The sequence below is a fragment of the Vicugna pacos genome, chromosome 19 (genome assembly GCF_048564905.1).
Source record: "Vicugna pacos chromosome 19, VicPac4, whole genome shotgun sequence".
Lineage (NCBI taxonomy): Eukaryota > Metazoa > Chordata > Mammalia > Artiodactyla > Camelidae > Vicugna > Vicugna pacos.
In genome coordinates, this window is record NC_133005.1 from 27,913,150 (window position 1) to 27,929,752 (window position 16,603).

Sequence of the window (16,603 nt, forward strand, 5' to 3'; positions counted from 1 at the left end):
CTCGTCTGGGGTCCCCAGAGTCAGGCCATGGGGTGCCTGTTTTTCTGTCTGTCTGTCTGTCTGCCTGTGTGTACACACCTCTGCGTCTCTGGATCTCTAAATCCGAGTCTCCTTTCTTCCCCATTCTCTCTCTTATTGTCACATTATCCTTCTAGATTTCATCCTCATGCCATGTCACCATTGTGTCTGGGTGTCGCACCACAGGTCACACTTGTGGATTCCTCTTTACCATTTTTTCTCATTCTCGTTTGCTGTGTGCCTTCCAACCCACTCACCTTCCCGTCAGTTCATCCACCTGCCTCGGACACCAAGCATCTTCCAGGTGTTGGAGCCTGAGTCTGTGGGTCTATGTGTGTGCCCCTCCCCATGTGCTGTGTCAGTGTCTCGCCTGTCTGTGTGTCTGTCTCTCTGAGCCCCTTTCCCTCCTCCTCTTGCTGCCTCTGGCTTCATCTCACTCAGCCACACTCTCTCCCTCTCCCTCTCCAGGGGAGCCGTTATTGAATTTGCTGTTTGCGCCTCATCCCTGCTGTGTGTGTGTGTGTGTGTGTGTGTGTGTGTGTGCACGTGCGCGCTTGTACGCGCACCTGTGGCCCTTCCTTCACTCTTTCTCTTTCTGGAGTTTGTGGAGTTTTGCTCTGTGTGTGTGTCTGTGTGTGTCTACATGTGTGTGCATGCCAGTGGGTCATGTCTCTTCGAGGTCTGGTCGGGGTGGGCTCCCACCCTCGCTGTCACTCTCATGGTCACTTTTTCTGTCTGCCCATCCATCCATCCACTGACAGCATGCATGTTAGCTTTGGGTAGGATCTGTTGGTCTGTCTGTCTGTCCTGTCTCTCTTCCTTTCCTTCCCCTCCTCTCATCTCTACATACTTCCTGGATGAGCTCAGCCCCGGCCCTCTATACTGACCTCCCCCAACCGCTCCTGCAGCCAAGGACCCCCTTCTTTGTTTCTTATCTCCCCAGCCATAGACTTTGAGCCAACTTCGGCTGGATCCCTGCACAGGTGCCTCAAACCCACTGCATCCTCTTCACCCCCGGGACATGCTTCTCTTCCCCTTCTCACCAGCGCTGTGGGCCTCCGCCTTCTCTGACTCTTCCCACTTTTGCTGCTCACGGCCATTTGTCCCCACTTCCTGCAGAGTCTCCCTCCTCGGGACTGCTCTGAGACCTCTCTCTTCCTAGTGCCTTCAGCCTCTGGCCAGTCCCCAGCATCTTGTGTCTGCATCATTGAAGAGGCCTCCTCCGTGGTCCTCCAGCACCCACTCTCACTCTCCCCTCTTCATCCTCTGTTAACTTCCAGAGAGACGGTGACTCTTCTTTGCTCAAACTCTCCCATAGCTCCCATGGCACTCAGAGTAAAAGCTCACATCCTCACCGTGGCCCACGGGCCTTACACAGTCCATCTCCCCGTCACCTGTGCCTTCACCGCCTGCTCCCTTCCCCATGCTTCTGCTGCTCCAGCCACGCCAGCCTCCTTGGTGGTCCTCGAACAGACAGACACCAGGGCTGTCACCCACGGTTAAGAGGCACACTGCACGAGGGCACCTGGCTGAGGGTGTCCAGTCCTTGTTCTTTCTCCAAGCCATGAGTTCTGGTTTGGAGTTGCCTTTGCTCAGAAGAAAGGTCGCCTTTTTCTTGTAAATACCTAGATATAAAAGCCCCTTTAACATCCTTGCCTGCTTGTTCCACCATCTCTGTGATTTTTGGGTCTGTTTCTATTTACTGATTTTCCCCGAGTTATGGGTCACATTTTTCTGTTTCTTGGCTCATCTGAGAATTTCTGATTGGATGCCGAATGCTGTGAATGTTTCTCTGTTGATGGTCTGGATTTTTGTCGTCTTCCTTTAAGAAATGGCATGCAATTACTTGCCAACTACTTTGACCATGTTGAGGCTCATTTTTAAGCTTTTTTGGGGTGGATCCATGGTAGCCTTCACTCATGGGATAGTTTATCCCTTCTACTAAGGCATGATAGAATGCCCCATCAGATCACTGAGGACTCAGGTTCTGGCTAGTGTAAGTGTGGTGGTCCCCCCACCCTGTGTGAGCTCGGGGTCCTGGTCAGCTTAAAACTCCCCAGTCTTTCTTTGCCTGGCCACGTGGAATTTCACTTTACAAATATGCAACCTCGCGTTTAGTGATAACTCAAGGGGAGCCCTATGTAGATTTTTGGAGCTATTTTTCTGCAGCGTTTCCTCCAGTCATTTACTCTGCCTCTCAGTTTACAAATTACTCAGCCTATTTGAACCTTGATCTCTGTCTCAAAGACCAACTCAGCAGCGCCACTGGACTTTACCTGGGTTTCCTTTCTCTGCATCCAAGATGCGTCCAGGCAGGAGGCTGGGTCAGTTGTAAAGGTTCATCTTATTTGCTTACCTTTTTCTCAGGGATCACTGTCTTATGCTACCTGTTGTCTGAAAATTGTTTTTTTCTAAAATTTTGTCTAGGTTATGGCAGAAGGGTGAATCTGGTCTTTATTCCTCATTCAGGGCTGGAAGTGAATGCCAGGTGGTCCTTTTTCTAATTTGCATACAGGCTCTTTATTGGCTAGTGAGGCGCTGATAGTCATGTCTCACCTCAGGGCTTTTGCACTGGCTGTCTGCTTTGCCTGGAGGACTGTCTTCCCCGATATCAATGTGGCTAACTTGCTCACTTCACCAGTGTTTGCTCCAATGTTACCTTCTCGGCTAATTCTACGAGATGGCCCCCTACTTAGAGTCACAACCACCTCAACCCTCATTATCTTGTGTATTTCTCTCCATGATATATTTACTTTTTTGTTTTGCTTGTCACCTGTCTCCTTCCACTAACATGAAAGTGTGATGAGGGCAGGGATTTTCTCTGCTTGTTTGCTGCTGCGTCCCCAGTGGGGAGGGACCAGCACAACTATGGAGGGGGTTAAGTTGAGCTGTGGTTCTGTAGGTGTCTAGTATATCTTGAAGCAATGGCTGGTGCTGGTCCAGGCTAGGGTGGGGAAGACATGGGAAGGCCGGGCCAGGCCCTGAGCATCTCAATGTCCATCCACACTTGTGCTGATAACCCCACTTTTCATCTGTACCCATTACCTCTGACACTAGGCAACATCCAGCCTCCTTGCCTTAGCACATCCTGTTTCCTCTGCCCAGAGTGCAACCCGTGACTCAATCACACAGCACAGAGACCCAGCTCCAAAATTCCTGCCTCTGGTCAGTGTTCTCTGGACCCCGTGACTTCTAGTTCCTTCTCCACTCTGAGACCAAGAGACTTCTTCCTAAGCTTAGCCCTCTCCATGTCAGTCTCTTTCTCTAACACTTTCTAGGACTCCCCAGTCCTCCTAGGAGAAATTCCAAACTTCTAAACTTGGTGTATTATCTTTTATTACATAACAAATGCAAACCTCCAAACTAAGCAGCCTAAAACAACCATTTATTCTCTCACACAGTTTCTGAGGGTCAGAAACTCAATTGCAGCCTGGTTGAGTGGTTCTGTCTTAGGCTCTCTCAGGAGGTGTGGCCAAGCTGATGGCTGGGGCTGTGGTGATCTGAAGGCTTGACTGGGGCAGGAAGCTCTAATTCCAAGGTGGCGCACCGACACGGCTGTTGGCAGGGGGCTTCAGTGCCTCATCACGTGGGCTCTCTAGAGGGGTTACAGGAGAGTCTCAGGATGTGGCAGCTGGCTTCTGCCAGAAGAAGTGAAGAAAGAGAGAGAGAAAGCAAGCTGCAGTGCCTTTTCTGACTTAGTCTTTGAAATCTTATACATTCACTTTTGCTTTATTCTAGTGTTAGAAGAAAGTCACTAAGTCCAGTCCACACTCAGGAGAGGGCAATTAGGCTCTGCCTCTTGAAGGGAAGGGTATAAAAGAATTTGTAGACACTACAGTTGATATTCAAGACCCTCTTGTATGTGGCCCTAATGAGCCTTCCAGGGCTGGATTAAAGCCTTCAGAGGCCCCAAGAGTATGGCTCTTCTACCCCAACAATAAATAAAAATAACTAATAAACGATGACGTAAGTATCAGGAAGGTCCACAGAGTTCTAATTTTTCTCATGATGACAATTTAAATAGTATTTTTAATTATTGAGGTGTAATTCACTCACAATGAAATGCATCCATTTTAAGTGTACATTTTGATGAGTTTTGACAAACTATTACAGTAATGTAACCACTACTAAATCAAGACATAGAATTTTCCACCCCCCCATAAATTCCCCTCAATGCCCCTTTCCAGTCAGTCTCCTACCATTCTCCACCCCAAGTAATCACTTTCCCATCATTTTAGATTAGTTTCTTGAGTTCCACATAAATGGAATTGCAGTATGTACTATTTTGCTTCTGGCTGATTTTGCTCAGCATAATATTTTCTTTTGAGATTTTTATCCATGTTGTTGCATGTTTTACTTTTTTTTTTAATTGATGAGTAGTATTCCTTTCTGTAAATACATAGAAATTTACTTACCCTTTTGCATGTTGATGAACATTTGGTTTCCCCCCCCTTGTTTTAGGCTATTATAAATAAAGCTGCTAGGATGTTTGAGAGCTGGTCTTTGTGTGTTTCATTTTATTCATATATGTTTTTATTTCTTTTGAGTGAGTACATAGAAGTGGAATTGCTGGATTGAATGGTTAGTGCTTGTTTAATTTTATAAGAAACTGCCCAAAACATTATTGCTCCCACTAGCTGTGTTTGAAAGTTCTATTTGCTCCACTTTCTTGTCAACATTTTTTTTAACATTTTTTATTGATTTATAATCACTTTACAATGTTGTGTCAAATTCCAGTGTTCAGCACAATTTTTCAGTCATTCATGGACATATACACACTCATTGTCACATTTTTTTCTCTGTGACTTATCATAACATTTTGTGTATATTTCCCTGTGCTATACAGTGTAATCTTGTTTATCTATTCTACAATTTTGAAATCCCAGTCTATCCCTTCCCACCCTCCACGCCCCTGGCAACCACAAGTCTGTATTCTCTGTCCATGAGTCTATTTCTGTCCTGTATTTATGCTTTGTTTTTGTTTGTTTGTTTTTGTTTTTGTTTTTTAGATTCCACATATGAGCAATCTCATATGGTATTTTTCTTTCTCTTTCTGGCTTACTTCACTCAGAATGACATTCTCCAGGAGCATCCATGTTGCTGCAAATGGCATTATGTTGTTGGTTTTTATGGCTGAGTAGTATTCCATTGTATAAATATACCACATCTTCTTTATCCAGTCACCTGTTGATGGACATTTAGGCTGTTTCCATGTCTTGGCTATTGTAAATAGTGCTGCTATGAACATTGGGGTGCAGGTGTCATCCTGAAGTAGATTTCCTTCTGGATACAAGCCCAGGAGTGGGATTCCTGGGTCATATGGTAAGTCTATTCCTAGTCTTTTGAGGAATCTCCACACTGTTTTCCATAGTGGCTGCACCAAACTGCATTCCCACCAGCAGTGTAGGAGGGTCCCCCTTTCTCCACAGCCTCTCCAGCGTTTGTCATTTGTGGATTTTTGAATGACGGCCATTCTGACTGGTGTGAGGTGATACCTCATTGTAGTTTTGATTTGCATTTCTCTGATAATTAGTGATATTGAGCATTTTTTCATGTGCCTTTTGATCATTTGTATGTCTTCCTTGGAGAATTGCTTGTTTAGGTCTTCTGCCCATTTTTGGATTGGGTTCTTGCCAACATTTGATATCGTCAGTCTTTTTAATTTTAGCCATTCTAGTGGGTGTGGAGTGGTATCTCATTGTGGTTTTAATTTGCATCTTTGGAATAACTAATGATGTTGAGTATCTTTTCATGTGCTTATCTGCCATTCATATATCTTCTTTGGTGAAGTACCTGTTCAGCTTGAGTATCTTAGTATTAAGTTGTGAAAGTTCTTTATATATTCTGGATATGGTGTGAGGTAAGAGTTGAGGTTAATTTTTTTTTCATATGGGTTTCCAACAATTCCTGGGCCATTTGAGAAAAACCATCCTTTCCCCACTGAATTGCCTTAGCACTCTTGTCAAATCATCAGTAGACTATATATGTGTGGTTCTATTTCTGACTCTGTATTATGTTCCATGTATCCATAGGCCAATACCACATTATCTTGATTACTATAGCTTTACAGTAAGGCTTGAAATTAGGTAGCGCAAGTCCTCCTACTTTGTTCTTTTTCCCTCAAAATTGTTTAGATTATTTAGGTTCTATGCATTTTATATCCATTTGAAGAATCACTGTCAATTTCTACAAAAAGGCTACTAGAATCTTGATTGCAATTGTGTTGAATCTATGCACCAGTTTGGGGAGAACTGACCTCTTAACAATGTTGATTCACATGCCATGTGACCCTGGAGTAGTCATCTGCCATCTCTGAGCCTCTGTTTCCTCCTGGTCCCTCACAGAGAGGTAATTAAGTGAGTAGGCAAAGCTGAGCTGAGCAGTTCTGGGCCCATAAAGGAGTGGGTTCAGTGAGTGTTTGAATTGGGGGCAGGGAGTTGCATACCAGAAGAAGGTTGCAGGGTCATGGGGGCTGCCCCACTCAGGGGGTCCAGGTCCCTGGGCTGGGCCCCTCCTTACTTCCTTGTTGCAACACTCTGGGCACGTGGTCTCCTCTCCCTGGGCCTTAGTTTCCCCATTTGGAAATCAAAGGTGGCCAGCATTGCTGGCAGATTGAATTAGATGGTAGATGAGTAGGAGCTAAGAAAAATATCTGTTTTCTCCATTCCACCTCTGGGCTGCCAAGTACAGCAGACAAAAATCATATCACCACGCTGATTGGCACCAACACAGATTAATTTTCTCCAACCTCAGCTGAGTCTTAAATGCAGCTCAGCACCCACTTAAGTGGTCCCCAAACTCCTTCCCTTTCCACCCTGAAGGACCTGTACCACCTATCTCCCTGGGGCCACCTGCTTCCCCAGGCCCAGCAGACAACCTGGGCTCCCGCTCCACGGAGAAAACAGAGGCCTTTGTGGGGGCACTGGCTCCCACCACTCCTCTCCCAGTCGTCTCTGGAGAAATCTGCCAGCACCTTCTGTCTAAGGTCAGCTGTTCCTTGCCCATCTCCTCCTGGGCCTCACACCCGCTTTCTTCTTCTTCTTCTGATTTCTCCCTCTGCCAGCTCTTTTCTCTGTCCATAAACATTCTCAACTGCTCCCATCCCACCACCTCTGCCTCCACCAGGTTCTCCATCAAGCTGCCTCCATCCCTGCCTCCCGTCCTCACCCTCCACCCCTAGTTGATGTTCCAAAGGGCTCCCAGGGGCTCTGTTGCCCCCCCTCTTCTTGGGAGCTTTCAACGTCAGCCACGGTTGTTAAGTGGGACAACAACTGGGGGCCTCAGGCAGGATGTAACCTGCCCTCCCTGGGAGCATTCAGGACCCCAGGAGGTTCACCCAGGACACAGGGATAAAGTTGCCCGCTGAGGACTTAATTAATTCACCTCAGGCAGCTCAGCCTAACACTGAGGTATTGTGTAAAATTAATCCTGCCACCTGGCCTGGATCCTGTCAACATGGGGCCCCCCAGCCTGTTTCTTCCCTCTTACAATAGCCACCCTCTCTCGTCCCAGCCCTTCTGCCCTCAGTCCCTCTCCTTCTCTGGCTGCCCCTTCCGGTCTTGCTGCAGGTCCTCTGGGCAATTGAAACCTTCCTGGCCAGTTTCATCAGCCTGCTGTGTGGGGTCACAGACGGCAGCGTTAGCTCGACTGTGCCTGAGATCGCCGACCACCTTTTCTTCCTCAAATGTGTTGCCCCTGAGTTTCCTCAGCATCAACATCTCTCCTGGTTTCCTGGTTCCTCCCCCCCGTCTCTGACCACTTTCTCCCCATCCATCGTGGCCCCTCTTCCCTGTGCTCCAAGCCTCCACGTCTTCTTCCTCCTGCCTCCTCTCTCCACGCCACTTCCTGGTTCACAGCCTAAGAAACAGACCCTTAATTACAACTGCCTACTAAGGTCATCAGGCCCCAAACCAAACTCTGCATCTTTTCTCCCGAACCAGCTCTTCCTCCTGAGTGTCCCATCTCCGCGGCTTCCATTCCTCTCAGTCAGCAGGATTCATTGCACATCTCCTTGTGCAATTGTGCTGTTCTGGGTGCTGTGATGTGACACTGGCAGTGGGTAACGTGGATGGTCTGTCTAGATCCTTCCAGATCCCTTTTGTGCAGTCTTCAGTGCTCCCTAACCAGTGTGTCTGGTTTCCCACATCTAACACCTGCAGTTGTTTTTTGGGATGACTATTCTTAGCTGCCAGGAGCTCCTTCCCCCACAGATACCAGGAGCCGGAAGTGCATGGGGATTTATGCGTCCCACCTCCAACCCCACCAGGCACCCCCAAATCCCTTAGCTGATGCCAGACCAGTGTGGGAGCTCCCTTCCTTCCAGGAGGGACAACTTGGAGCTCCCTGTGAGTTCAGGCTGGGGTGACCCTCTGAGGGTACACTTCATCTGAGACGGCAGCCTTGTTGGGCCTTCCTGTCCCACGTCCCCATTCCCTTACCAATATGTCTTGGGGTCACTTCCTTAATAAATCACTTGTACCTAAATTCTTGTCCTATGTTCTGCTTCTGGGGACCTTGACCTAGGTCAGTGGTGATCACAGCACCTGAGGATCACCAACTCCTCCTGAACACCCTGGGAACCCCATTCAGATTCTCTCACTTCCTGTATCTTCAGGGTCACTCCCTGTGTGATCTTGTCTCCCAGACGACGCACCAACTCCTCCCCAACCCCAGGGTACTGGTTCATCCACTCTGATCCCCTCCAGCCAGCCTCCAACATACATCTGACATCTGATCATGCCCTTCCTCCACTCAAATCTCTCCCCGTTGACCCAACAAAAAAAAGGGCAGAAGACGTGAACTACTACATATTCACTAAAATGGCTAAAATGAAAACAAAGCCAAAAAAAAAAAAAAGAAAAAGAAAGAAAGAAAAACTAAAACCCAATGATATGAAGTGCTATCAGGGATAAGGAGCAGCTAGAACTCTCATACATTCCTGGTGTCAATGGAAAATGGCACAGACTTTGAACATTGACAGTTTCTTGTAAGTTACACATACGTTTTACCATATAACACAGCAATCCCCTCCTTGGCATTTACCCTAGAGAAACAAAAACGTTGGTCCACATAAACACATCTAGATATATGTTTATAGCAATTTTATCCACAATTGTCCCAAACGGGAAACAACCCAAATATCCTTCAACTGGTAAAGAGATTAAAAAACAGAAAACAACAAAAAGCTGTGGTGCCTTAATCCAATGGAACAAATACTGAAACACACAACCACATGGATGAATCTCCGATGCATTACGATAAGCGAAAGAAGCCAGACCTCAAAAGCTACATAGGCTGTGATTGCATTTATGTGACATGCTGGAAAAGGCAGAAGTATAGGGACAGGGAATGGATCAGGGGGGGCCACGGACTGGTGGTGCTTGAAGGAATTTTGGATGAAACGTTTTGTATCTTAGTTGTGGTGGGGGTTATGCAACTATATGCATTTGTCAAAACCGTACACACCAGTTATATTTATGTGAAGTTGAAGAACAAGCAAAACCACTCTTGGGTGATAGAAGTCAAGACAGTAGTTACTTCTGGACAGTGGGTACTAACTGGGAGACTTCGAAGGAGATGAGGTGGTTTTTGTCTTGATCTGAGTGGTGGATGCGTTCATAATTTAAAAACCATTGAGCCACACACTTGAGATTTGTGTGCTGTACTTCTTGGGCACCAGGCTTTGATACAGAACCAAATATATTCAGTATTCATCAGTTTTACTGGCCATTGCAAACGGGGAAGGGTGTTAGAAGGTGGGGAACACATGACCCCAGCCACGATGCCAGATGGAACTGGTACCTACGTGGGGCCTCATCACCATGGAGAAGGACATAGAAGAGATCAGCCTTTCCAGGAAGAGAGGCAGTTTAATTAGGTCCTGCTGAACGTAACAACGTGTCAGATGATAATCTCCCTACCTACACCTTTGGCCCCATCTGGTCCCTAGTTGTCGCATCCCTACTTGCTCAATGTCCCTGACGTGTCTTCTCAGAAAACTAATATATCAAATTTCACTTGCCAGAGAACAAGTGCCCCCTGGCCCCTGCTTCCCTACTCTCCCTTTCCTGCCCTTCCCTTCTTGGAGTGAGGGGAGTCCCAACCAGTTGTCCCCTACCCCCTCTCCTGCCCAGCTCCTCTCCCAGAGGTCCCCTAAAGCTTCCCAGCTGCCAAGCCCAGGGGCATCACTCCTTCCTCATCCCCTTATTGCAACCTTTCTGCTTATAGCCCATGGGTCACTGCTCCCACTTTCCAAAAATGCCCTCCTCCCTTGCTTGGCAGACCATCCTCTCGTGTCCCCCTCAACCTCTATCTAGACCTTCCCCAGTCTCCTTGCTGGGCTTCTCTTCCTGCCTCCAGCCCCTGGATCCCTCTCTTCTGTGTGTCCTCAGCTTCATGGCCTGTCTCCTCCTGCTCCACCTGGAGTTCTGGGCTCGATTTGATCTCTGAGCTGTAGACCAGGCTACCTAAGCCCCCCAGACGCCAACCGTGCCGGTGCAGGGCTGGTGTCGGGCTGGCCCCTAACTCAATATAACTGATATCCTTATAAAAAGTTTGGACACAGACATGCACACAGAACACCTTGTGAAGATGAAAGTTGAGAACGCGGTGATGTGTCTGTTTACCAGCCAAGGAACGCCAGAGACGGCTGTCAAACCTCCAGAAGCTAGGAGGAAGGTGTGGGACAGATTCTCCCTCACAGCCCTCAGAAGAAACCAACCTTGCCAACACCTTGATCTTGGACTTCAAGCTCCCAGAATTGTAAGCCAGTAAATTTCTGTTTTTTTCAATTTGTGGTACTTGTTACAGCAGCCTTAGCAAACTGCCTGGCAAGCCTCCTCCCCCTGATCCTCGCGTGACTCAGTCCCTTGCATCATTTGGTCTCTGAGGAGAAAGCCACCTCCTCAGAGAGACCTTCCCTGACTACTCCATCTTAATAGCCGGACTCGTGCCCCATTTCACCAGCAGGGAACGGATCTGGTCATTCTCAGCCTTTTGCCTTTGTCCTGCACGTCACCATCACATTTGTGATCACGGGAGGCCAAGGATGTAGTTATTTGTACCCCTGTTCATTGTGTTTCCTCTACTTGCTTATGAACTCCATGCGGTCAAGGACTTCTGGTATCTTCACCTGTATCTCCTGCATCTTTGCCTGGCACATGGGTGCTGTCAGCTAATATCTCCAGTTGGATACGTTTGGCCGGTCAGCAAATACTTAGTGAGTATCTACACTGGGGAACAGAATAGCGCTATGTCCTCACAGAGCACCCGCAGGGGAAAAGACCCTTATTAATAAGAAATCTTATAAAAAATAAGCTATGAAGGAGACAGACCAGGTACTTGCTATGAAAATGGAATGGCCTTCAAGGAAGACTCCCAGAGCCCAAAAGGGCGGAAGCAAGAAGAGGTGGCCCAGTGCAAGCTCTCCCCCAAACCTCACGCACTGCTTCTGAAACATAGGGACTGAGGCCCAGAGAGGGAGGCCATCTGCCTGAAGTCATAGAATGAGGTCGGGGGAAGAAGGCCCTGGGGGATACAGTGACCCCTGACTCCAAGCCCATCTCATAACCCCTTTGGCTTCCTCTCAGCCCAGCCCCTGTCTCCACCAAGTGGGGGGCTGCTGAGGCAAGGGGGGCAACCGTCTGCTGCCACAGGGAGCCAGGGATCCGGGACCTTCCCGGTGGGGTGGGCAGCCTGGCAGCCTGGTCTCTGCTTCCCTTCTCCCTGCCCCGCCCCACCCCCAGCCTCTGCCCTCCTTCCCTCAGCCCTCGGTCCCACTCACGTCCCCTTGACACTCCAACTGGTTTCAGGAATTAAAAAAGAAGATGGAGCTGCATTTCAGACGTTTCATTTCATGTCCGAATGCCTTTCCTGAGCAGCTGGCAGGATTCATTCGGCGGCCAGGTGTGGTGAGTCTCAAAGGCAGGCGCGGCGGTCCAGCTGCGAGCAGCCCAGACTCTGGGGAGCGGGCGCCCGGAGGGCCCAGAGGAAGGCCGAGCTCATGGTCCTTGGCGGCAGGAGAACGATTTAATTTTGTTTCATTCAATGAAACCCGCGTTCTTGTCCAAAACTAATTTCCCTCTGCCCCACGGGACCCCCAGCTCGTGTCCCTCTGTTCCATCACTCACTCTGCAAGGCGTCCTTCCCCTCAGAGCTGCAATATTCTGAAATGTATTTTCGGCGCATTTACAGAATTACAGAATTCCACATGGTGACTTTTTATTTTCTGTCTCTGGAAGGATATGCTGGTTGCTTTTACCAAGAGGACCTGGGGGCCAGGGGAGAGGGGCCCGAGGGAGAATTTTCACCTGCCCTTCTTTGGTAGGTTTTGAATTTTGAATCATGTGAATGCATTTTCTAATCAATTTTTTTAATTAAAAAGTTTCCATTAAAAAAATGACACTTTTCTGGACTCTGCCTCTCTTCCTAGCACCCCTCGTCCCTCCTTCCTTCATAGTCAGACCCTTGATGGCCTCCCTTTTTGGGGTTCTCATGCCTTCCCCTGAGGCTGCTTGGCAAAGCTCCCCAAAGGCCTCCCCATGACCCAGTCACCTCCCTTTACCTCTCAGGACATGGCCCACTGTCGGCCACTTGACCTTCAGGAGTGACCCTGTTCATCTGCACTCTGCCCCACATTTTCAGTCCCCCTGGTGGGCCCCTCTAAATGCTGGTGTGGTCTGGGCCACAGTATCACCCATCCCTTAAGCTCTGACTCCTTTCTGGACCCAGTGATCCCCAGTGTGCATCCCCCCACCAGCATGGACTTGAGGCACGTCAGGGCCTTTCACAGCTCTTACACCTCCAGCCAGAACCTCCCCACTATGCCCTCCAACCAGAGCCTAGATTCAGCCGCATTCTTGACACCCCTATTTATTTTGGGGGCCTCACACTAGCATGTCTGGTTTGCCTGGCTTCCAACCCAGACTCTGCCTTTCCTTGCCGTGGGCAACTTTCTCAACCTCTTTGTGTCTGTGTCTTCATGTGTAAACGGCGAAAAATGAGTTAGTTAGTAGTTACCTTAGAGATAGTTACAAGCATAAATGAATTTGTATAAGTAAAGCTCTTAGGACAGTGTCCAGCGTATTTTCAAAGCTAAAATGTGTTTGTTAGATAAAAATGTCTCAAATGGAACTCTTGATTGTCCTCTTACAGTGTCCCCACTGCTGTCGAGTCCCTTCTGAAAGCCAGAATCCTGGGGGCTCTTGCTTGACACTTTCCCCCCACATCCAGTATGCACCCCATCACCAACTCTGGTCCAGTTTACCTTCTAAATGTCTTTCCAAGCACCGCCCCCACTGGCCCAGGATCCCCTGAAATTGTTCTTATTAAGCTCATCAATGTCCTACTAATTGCCAAATCAAAAGAAAATTTTCAGCCTTCATCGGTTTGGAATTTTCTGCTACATTTGGTCCTGCTGATCCCTCTCTCCTAGAAATGCTTCACTAGCTCAGTTTCCATGACAACCTGCTCTCGGCTCTGCTCACGTGGCCACGTGGCTCCGACATTTCTTCTCTCCACTGCTTTTGTAGGCGCCCTGGGCTCTGCCAGCCCCTGAAATGGCGGGTTGGAGATCCTTAGACTCTGGTGGTCTCCCTTTACCACTCAGTCTTCCCAAGCCATGGCCACTGGCATGGTGACCACCTTAGCTCTGTGCCTGCAGTTGAGATGTTCACCTGAGCACCAGACTTCTAGCCCTGACTCCCTGTTGGTCATTTCCCCTAGCTGTCCACAGGCTCCTCAAAGTCAACTCGGAACTGTGGCAATGACTCCTCCCTGGTCCACCTGCTTCTCCAGGCCCCAGTGAGCTCTCCATAAAACGTAAATTGGTCCGTGGCACAAGCTGCTCCCTGCTGAATTTTCTAGTCTTGTTTCCCACCAGTTCCTCTCTCATCCCAAACTCCAAGGACATCCAACTGCCTCCAGACACACACCTCATAGTTCCTGTCCTCCATGGTGTTGTTCACACTGCTCCCTCTGCTCCCTCTACCCAGGAACCTGACCCTGGTCCTGATTCCTTGAGAAATCAACTGAAGTGTCACCTTCTCTATGCATCTTTTTCCTGATCCCCCAACACCAATTCTGGGTCCCAAGATGAGATTACAGTCCCCTACCTGTGTTCTTATAACACTCCAGGCATTGTCTCCATGCCACTCAGAATACTTTGGTTGTCAGCAACAGAAACCAAGCTTGAAACAGCTTAGACAAAGGGGAATTTTTTGGCTCAGGATGGGCAGGGGTTTATCTGGGTTCCAGGGAAACTGAATGTAGGGATAAGGGATTGGGGAAAAGTCCCTGATATGAAGTTGCACCGATATAATTCCCATTTTCTTATTTATTTATTTTTGTATTTATTTATTTATTAATAGCTTTGTTGAGCTAAAATTGACGTTCAAACAATACACCCATTTAAAGAGTACAGTTTGGAAAGCTCTGACATATGTATACATCTGTGAGATCATCACCAGTCAAGACAATGAACATACTCATCATCCCAAAAGGTTTCCTGTCCTTTTGTGATTTCTCCTTCCCTTCCCACATACTCTTCTTCCTCCTTTCCTCAGGCAACCACTGGTCTGCTTTCTGTCACTATATATTAATTTTCAATTTTCAGAATTTTATATAAATGGAAAGATATACACACTTGTTTTGTCTGGCTTTTTCGCTCTGGATAATTATTTTGAGACTCATCCAATTTATTCTGTATTGAGGCTTCTGGCATCATGGCTAAGAAACCTTTTGCCTAACCCAAGGTCACAAAACTTTTCTCACATGTTTTATCTAGAAGTTTTATAGTTTTAGACTTTACCTTTTAAATTTTTTACTTTTATTTTTATGCCTGAGTTAGTTTGAGTTGGATTTTGGTATTGTGAAAAAGAGAGCCACTGCTAAAGTAATCTGTCTAGAAGGAAAAGCTTAAAAATCTTCAATGGCTCCTCATGGCCCTTAGGATAATATCTTAACCCTGCTCCCTCCCCTGATATGCCTCAGTGGTGATTTCCCACCACGCTTCCTCATTCTTTGCCCTGGATGTGCAGAACAAATGGCAATTTCTTGAGCTCAGTGGCCAAGGCAATCCTTTCTTTGAGCTTTAGGGCAGGCTGAAACAGACAACCGACTGAAATAAGACTGCACTCTCCCTCTTCTCCAGATACAAAGTTCTTCGAATTTGAGACAACAGCCAGGACCCCACTCTGGCATGTTTAAGGGCTCGACCTTTTGTTTCCCTGTCTTCCATCCAAGAGTCCTGAGTCCCATGCCCTGGGTTCAGGATCTCAGCACATTTCCTTTCAGTCTTTCTAAAAATAATTTTTGTTATTATTTGTTTGTTTCTGTAGCTGAGATAATATCTGGCATACCTTTTGTACTCCGTTTCTCACCTACTGCTCCACTTTTATATCAAGAATTTTCCAGATCTTATGCTAAAAATCACGACTAATTGAATAATAGTCCAGTTGAGTAGATACAACATAATTTGCTTAACATGTCCCCAAGAGTTGGTTATTTCAGTTGTTTCATTTTTTTTCTTATAAACAGGCCATACTACATCTCTTTGCACATAAGTCTTTGTCAGTTTGAGATTGTTTTCTTCTGATGGGGTGCCATAAGTGTAATTACTGGGTCAAAGGCTGTAGTCATTTACATTCCCATCAGCAGTATTGTCTGTTTCATCACACCCTAGCCAGCATGGGGTATTCTCATTAAAAATTTTTTTCTTCCCTCTGTGATGGGCAAAAAGTGTTATCTCACTGTTGTTTTAATTTACTTTTTAAAAAATAATTAGATATTGGAAAATAGGTTCAACCTATGAGCCATAAAAAATTAATCTTCTGTTAATTGAGTGTTCCTCTCCCTCCACATTTATCCAGCAGTGATGTGAATTTTTAAAACTCAATTTGTATGGATTCTTAAACACCAAGGATATTAACCCTCGGCGTGACATCTTTAAAAGTTGTTTTCAATTTTCGTAGAGTTGAGTCCAAAATTTCAAAGCTGTTTTATCTTTCTTTTCTTTGCGAATGCTTCCCTTGCTTTTAAGCTTGGAAGGTAACACTTACCCAGAGTTTTGGGTGAATATTCGCATTGACTTTATTCAAGTGTGATTTTTTTTTAGTGTGATTTTTCATTTAAATCTCTCATCCGACTGAACCTGAAGTTGGTGTATGACATGAAGTGAAGAATAAAGTGGATTTACTTTTCCAAACAGCTTAGTGATCGTTCCAGCACCTTCTGTTGACTAAGCCCTTCTTTTCTCGCTGTTTCAGGTTTGCCTCTTTTTAACTGTGTGAGGTACGGTAACATTTTTCTCTTATACGGTGTGGGGGTGGAATTCCCTCGAACTCACCCCCATCCCCGCCCCACTGTCCAAGCTTCCTGGGTGCACTGCTCTTAGGGGTTCTGGGTGACATTATAGCCTCCGGCATGGCCTTTAGCTTCTGTGTTGAGGGCTTTTGTAAGTCCATAGCACAGACAACAGTTGTGCAGAGTTTTGTGTACTGGGGAGCCTTATAGGCTGAGAGCCACAGCTTTTCAGGGCGAGAGCTGCGGCTTGAGAAGGGAAAGACTCCGGATCCCACAAAGCTTAGAG